This window comes from Ornithodoros turicata, unplaced genomic scaffold (genome assembly GCF_037126465.1).
Source record: "Ornithodoros turicata isolate Travis unplaced genomic scaffold, ASM3712646v1 Chromosome15, whole genome shotgun sequence".
In the NCBI taxonomy this organism is placed as follows: domain Eukaryota; kingdom Metazoa; phylum Arthropoda; class Arachnida; order Ixodida; family Argasidae; genus Ornithodoros; species Ornithodoros turicata.
This window is the reverse complement of record NW_026999318.1, coordinates 957,463-964,824: the sequence shown is the minus strand read 5'-3', so window position 1 is coordinate 964,824 and position 7,362 is coordinate 957,463. Positions and strand designations below refer to the sequence as shown.

Here is a 7,362-nt window from a genome sequence, read left to right as displayed (position 1 = left end):
AGCAAAAAGGGAGGGAAGAGCCCGGCACTGACGCGCAGGGGAGCTCCATGAGCCAAGTACTTTGGACAGGCTGAATGGTCTATGGTCAAGAGTTCAAGTTGGCGTCGAAGTACCCGGCGTTCACACGTGTACCGCTCACAGTCCTCGATGATATGGGGGATCGTAGCTGGGGTGCGGCAAGCTAGGCACAGCGCCGTGTTACTGTAACCCAGCTTAACACGGAACACAGGGGTGAAGGCGACGTTGAGTCGTAGACGCCGCAGGAGTGTCGTAAAGCTGCGAGGGAAGCCACCTGGCATCCTAAATGATAATGACGGGTCCACTGCATGGAGGAGCGACCATTGAGTGATGTCATGCAGCCATTGCTGGCGGGCCAAGGGTGACACCAACGCATACAAGTAGGAGCGCCTATCCCCGTTGGAGAGGATAATGGGCACGGCTCTGGAGATACGGTGGGCCGCAGCCGCCGCCAAATCTGCCTCTTCGTTGCCCTGAATGCCAGTGTGGCCGGGGACCCACTGTAGGGTCACCCGGTGTCCCTGTTCGCCGAGAACCTTGAGCGCCGTCAGGATACTAACAACCACCGGGGCCAACGAGCCGCGGATGCCCATGGTTCCTACACATTGCAGGGCTGATTTTGAGTCAGTGTATATCACCCAGGAGCGGGGAGGGTATTTGGAGAGAGACTTTAGAGATAACAAGATGGCATACAGCTCCGCAGAGGTAGACGAAGTGCGATGTGACAGGCGGAACCCACATGATAGTGACTCCTCCGGTATGACAAAGGCAGCGGAGGAGCCATCCGACGTAGGCGAACCATCTGTGAACACAGCCGTGCGGCCTCTGTACTTTGTATCCAGGTCTCACAAGTTGACACAACCTGTTTTACATTCCCAACATAAGCATGCTCTTCATTTGATATGTGCCATCAGGGTCGCGTGATTTATAGCATATTGATTTTACATGCGATTTTAATCACTAGTGCTAATCGTGATTTAATGTTATTGTTTTTTACCAACTAATTTCCTTTGGGAAGGAAATTACTTCGTAATATTGAAGAGGGCTCCACAATGTATAGCGTAAAATCTCACCTTGTATTTCAAGTAATTCCAAAAACACTCAGGCCAATAGCTGCATCGGCCAAACTCCATTGTTTAACTCATGACAGTATACATCATCAAGGAAACCCATATGTGTCATGGGGTGTAAACTGAATGCGATGTACGAATCACTACGAATTATTGTGATATCGTCGTACTTCACGATTATGAGGAACATGGTCAGCTAGAAGGAAGACTTAAAAGAGTCGATTAAATCAAATGAATCCGATTTATTTTTAAATCCCGATTTTTTTATCGAATATGATTTTTTAAATCGCGATTTTCTGCAGCCCTGTGTTCCATGCAGTCGTGTTACACTCTTGAATAAAATTAGGGACCTTATATCAGATTTTCTAATTCCTACAACAGAAAATTTATACTAAACACGTAATTATTAATTACAAAACATTTACAGCAGTTTCAATGGTCTTCACATCATTACATTGTATCACAAAGCAAAATTGCACCGTGTATATAAAATGCAACAAACACTTTTAAAAAGATTTAAAAAGAGCTTTGCTAAGGATGTGCACAAAGTGCGTGAAATACAACTCTTCAAGTCTGGGAACAGCTTCACAAAGAGAACTGTCATCTCGCAAGTCTTTAATACAGACTTGTTGTTTTTTCGAATACATATAAAAACAGCATTTCTTGAGTCCAAGCACATATAGTGAAAGCTGCACCTGCCTGCAGTACAGTGCTCCTTTGACCTTGTATTTTGGGCGTCGTCGAAAGCTAGGTAAGGGATATATAAGGTCCTTCTATTGTGGTCCACTATGTCCATTTTTACACGTGAGTATGGACACTAGTAGTAAGTACTGACCACGTTTATCCGGAAACGCACATCTTCGTCTGGACGCCATTAATTAGCAATTAGAGCTAATTGGGACCCCCCACATTAATCAGCACCCTCCAGGGAGCCATCACACTAATTGGGGAATGTCTATCTCGCGTCCAGACCAGTTGTGCGTTTCCGGATAATCGTGGTCATAAAAAATAAAAAAATAGGCAGAAAATAAAATAAAAAGATAGAAATAGAGTGGAGAGAAACAATTTATTCGAAAATCAACGATGCCGCGGCGAAGAAGCCGCTCCGCAACACCCGAGTGACCAGCGTCCGCCATGTTGGTAGTTTGCACCCAGCAGTTGCAGAGATCGACGACAGGTGGCCACTTAGTTGCAAGGCATCACACCAGATGGCGCCACCATCATAGCTCTAGACGAGAAAGACAGAACAAGATACTAGCGGCAGGTAAAAATGACAGCACTGCTAAGCAAGTCTAGGCATGCGAGAGAAAAGGTCTAACCGCTACTGCTAAACAGAAAACAGTACACATCGGGGAAAAAGGCTTACGGGGACGATCGCTTAGGCCTAACCACAACACTACGCAGCTAACACAAGGCGGGAACCACACATCGCTAAACATGCGAGAAAAGGCTTAACACGAGCGCGGTCACCGCTAAACACGGCAAACATACGAGGAAAGAGGCTTACGGGGGCGATCGCTTAGGCCTAACCCCAACACTACGCAGCTAACACAAGGCGGGAACCACACATCGCTAAACATGCGAGAAAAGGCTTAACACGAGCGCGGTCACCGCTAAACACGGCAAACATACGAGGAAAGAGGCTTACGGGGACGATCGCTTAGGCCTAACCTCAACACTACGCAGCTAACACAAGGCGGGAACCACACATCGCTAAACATGCGTCAACAGGCTTGGACACCGCAAAACAAGTCTAAACATGCGAGAAAAGGCTTAACACGAGCGCGGTCACCGCTAAACACGGCAAACATACGAGAAAAGGAGCGCGTCAAATCACTCACCTTTTCCCCCGCGGCAACTTCCAGGCAGAAACTGAGCGAGCGCGGAGAACACACACGTCTGCTCTCTACGAGATCCAGCCAGAAAGTGAGCGAGCGCGCGGAGCGCACGTCCGTCTTCCGCGACGGTCCGAGAGAAACTGAGAGAGGCGACGCGCAGCGGCCGCTATGAATGCGCGCGCGCCCTCTGCTCCACCCGTCCGCGCATGCGCGCGCGCGCTGCTAGCTCCCTCTGCGCCGGCCGCGGGTGTTTTCGGTTTCGGCTCTCTGCTGCGCGCGCGCGCTCCTAGCGGCGACGGGTGGCTTTTCAGTTTCGCTTTCATTCTCCGTTCTTTGCGCGCGCACGTTTATCTGTATAAAGGCAGCGCGCACCGCGCTCGCGTCATCATTCTGACCGATACGTGGAAAACGCCATGTGTGGTTTATTCTCCTGCGTTTCTCGTCGTCGCAAGGAAAAGACAAAAAACGAAGAACTTCGCGAATTTATACGCGGCATCGTGGAGGAAGCCTTTCAAGTCCACCGCCTGGAATGGTTGCAAGCGCGTCAAGAAATGTGTCAGGACAAGATGAAGACGCTCGACCGCATCTTAGCGGCGGACAGACTGGCGAAAAAGAAGTCCAACTTTAGCCTGGACAATCTGTATTGGGAACGCAGTTCCGATGTAGAGGACGACGACGAGGATGTGTAAATAAAAGCGATGCATTTCTCCTCGAGTCTCAGTCTCTTCTTTCTCTTCGTGCAACGTGTACGCACGTAACATGTCTTCCCCCGAACCTTTTCGTTTCCGTCATCCCTTGCGCTGTATCTTAAGCGGTCCCTCCATGTGCGGCAAATCTACGTTCGTTGCTAACGTGTTGAGGAACCTGAACGACGTGGTGGACAAGCCTCCGTCACAAATATTCTACGTGCAGAAATATGCTTCGCCGAGCATGCAGGACGAATTCGGGGACTCCGTAAAATTTACCAAGGAGCTACCGCGAGAGTGGGACACGTCGCGCGCTACGCTGATCGTCGTCGACGATCACATGACCGACGCCGGTTCTTTGAAGGAGGTGACCGATCTTTTCATTCGGGGTTCTCACCACGCCAACGCGTCGATCTTCTTACTCGTTCAAAACATCTTTTTCGACAGTAGCCATTTTAGAACAATATCCTACAACGCCAGTTACGTCGTCCTGTGGCGCACCGTGCGCAGCGTGCACCAGATGGAACATTTCGGCCAACAGCTATTTGGCAGAAAAAGATTGGAGTATTTTCTGGACGCATATAAACAAGCGATGTCGTCGCCCCACGCATATTTACTCGTGGATCTTCACAACTATACGCACGAGGATCACAGGTTGCGTAGCAATATCTTTCCGGGAGAACGTCAATATATCTACGCTCCGAAATGAATCTCCGCCCTCACCTCACTTTACTCAAAGTACTCTCCACTCTACCCCCTCCACGCCGCCGCGACGTCTTGAGACGTTCGTCCTCGTCCGACATGAAACACCTCTCCGAAATTTGCCTCAATGTATTGAACGGAAAGGTGGCTCTAGCTCCAGATACGTTCGCGCGTTTGAAGAAGCACAAACGCTTTTTACGACGGCTCGCCTACAAAAAGATTCACAAGAATCCGCAACGTTTGAAGCGCTATCTGTCTCAGCAGCGAGGACAGGGCGTTCTTTCGTCGGTGGTTCCTCTCCTGCTTTCCGCCGTGTTGAACCTTTTCGCCAAAGGCCAAGAGAATTGAAGTGACCACCTCCATCGGAAACATTCTTTCCTCGAAGGAGAGTGACGACGTCAAAGTGAAACTCATACTGCAAGCACTGTATCGCATACTCAAGCAGTACGGATTTGACCCCTACGACAATAAAAACAAGGCGTCCGACGCTACAAATGACTTTGACTATTCGCTCCTCTCTCCAGAGGTGGATGAAGAGGAAGCGGAAAGGGTCGTCTCGGAATTAAAGAAGGTTCTTTCCTGGGATCGCGAGGGTTGTGTCTCCGTGTCGGGCAAGCCCATCAGACACTCCTCAGTTTACGAACTCGTCAATTATTTGTTGCAACGTAAGACGGGAAAGAAACCTTCCTGGTTCCCCAAAGTCTCGAAACTATTGCGTCTGATTTCTCTACCCAAATCTCGCGAGCCTCAACAGCAGCAGCAGCAGGCCTCCATTGCGTGGACGACTTATGGAGGGATATGAGAAACCAGAGGGTGGTTTGGGGGGTGTGGAACGCTATAGAAAAGCGCATCACTTGAGCAAAAAGAAGGCTCTCGCCATTCTCAGAAAGCTGGATGCCTACACGCTCCACCATCCGGTCAGAAGAAAGTTTAATAGGAGACGCATCATCGCGCTCAAGATCAACGACGTGTGGCAAATGGACCTCGCCGATTTTTCAAAATACAAGAGATTCAACGGTGGCTACTGCTACATTCTCGTGGCAATCGATTCCCTCTCCCGCTTTCTGCGCACCCTCCCGCTAAAGACGAAGCGCCCCGCCGAAATGAAAAGGGCCATGATAAGACTTTTTCGGGGAGGTAACGTACCTACACGCATCTTTTGCGACAGAGGCGGGGAATTCTACAACAAGACCGTCAAGGAGTATCTCTCACGAAAGAAGGTACACATGTATTCTACCTTCTCTCCAGTAATCAAAGCATCGCAGGCAGAGCGCGTCATACGCACTTTACGCGACAGAATATTCCGTTATTTTAGAGTAACGGGAAAATACCACTTCGTTTCCGCGCTTCCCAAGATCGTGCGCGACTACAACACCACCAAACACAGGACTTTGGGCATCAGCCCGTCCGAAGTCACGCCCGAAAACGAATTGGAGCTGTTCAATAAGATAAATGGGAAGCCCGTCGTACCCTCCGTGAAAAATAAGCTCAAACTGGGGGATAAAGTGAGGGTCCTACTTCACAGAAAAGGTTTTCATAAGAGCTCGGAAGGGAGTTGGTCGCCTCAGATTTTCACCGTCTCCCGCCTGAGAGACACCTCTCCTCCCGTCGTACACCTGGAAGATTACCGGGGTAAGGAAGTGGACGGATCTTTCTACCCGGAGGAGGTACTCGTCGTAACCCGAGACGCCAATCAGCCTTGGCCAGTAACGAAAGTGCTGAGAAAGAAGCAACTGAACGGTCAGAGCTTCTCCTTGGTTCGCTGGTTCGGTTACGACAAAGAACACGACAGTTGGGTTCCGAGCAGCGACGTGGTCAAGATTGGGAAATGATGTCAGACATCTACGTCCATCTGCTCTCGAACGCCAGCATGGATAAGTTTCCCTCGAATAAACTCAACGCCTTCACGGTAGCTTTCGATAGTCCGCTTCAGCTCTCGAATCGGTATAAAGTCGGTCTGATGGATCTCAGCATAAGTAACGATTTTTTAAATATCGGCTACGAAAGGCAAGATGCGAAAATCGAGGTTTCTTTCGAGGATACGGTGGAAGCCGGCAGAACTTTTCGTGTCACATCGGATCTCGAGAGGGATTTGGGAAAAGCCCTTTCGGAATTCGACGTTTCTTTCGCGTACAATAAATCGCGATACGACTTCGTCTTACCCGTGGACGTGAAAGCTGTGGAATTGGACCCTCGGCTCGCGCAAGCGCTCGACGCCTCGCTAGCGTCCCGCGAAGCAGGTCGTGCGGTGAAACCCCCCAAATTGAGCGAACGCGAAGCCACCTCTATCTTATTGGAGCACGCCGCAGCCGCCGTCGCTTTCGGCGACGTCACTCTGAATTCGGAAACCACGTCCCTACGGAACACACTCAACAAGTATTTCCAGACGCACAAGCTGGACGCCTCGCTAGAATTCGCGGATAACGTGTACTCTCTGAAAACACCGAAAGGGTTGCACGTACCGGAACCCTTTGTCAAGCTGCTACATCTCACAGCCGTCGAGGGACACGAAGAAACGCTACGCGTCTCTCTCCCCATAGCGCGTCAATTTTCTTTCACGATCAAGACGAAAATTCCTCGATCTTTGCAAGTACATCTGCCTCCCGGCTATTATGCGACGCCGCAAGCACTTCTAAATGCAATTAATCAGCGCGTAGGCGAACGCGCGCGCTTCAGCTTCGACGGAACCGAACAGAAATGTAAAATTCGGCTTTCCGAGGGCACCTCCACCCTAAGACTTTCCGAGTACCTGGCCGTGCTTTTGGGCTTCGAATCGCGTACCGTGTTCACGGGGGATGAGGATGCTACGAGCTCCGTCGAGGTACTCCTGGAACCCCCGTTTCACAACATAATCGTGTACACGGATATCGTGGAACCCACGTACGTGGGGAGCGGGTAAAAACCGATATTAAAAATACTACCCTTTTATTACGAGAAAGACAAGCACGTCGTCACCTACACGTTAGATAACATCCAGTACTTTAACCTGTCTCAATTCGAAATTCCCTCAGTGACGATCGTTCTCGCGGACGAAACGGGAAGACGTTT

At 50.0% G+C, this 7,362-nt stretch overlaps 1 long non-coding RNA gene across 1 annotated transcript; it reads right to left on the bottom strand.

Annotated features, from left to right (window-relative positions):
- Nucleotides 1–2,140: 2,140 nt before the first annotated feature.
- LOC135372519 (uncharacterized) lies at nucleotides 2,141–3,066 on the bottom strand. The gene is made up of 2 exons (XR_010416021.1): nucleotides 2,930–3,066; nucleotides 2,141–2,316 (listed from the first exon to the last, which is right to left on the bottom strand). It is a non-coding gene; the product is annotated as an uncharacterized LOC135372519 (long non-coding RNA).
- Between the last annotated feature and the right edge of the window lie 4,296 nt (nucleotides 3,067–7,362).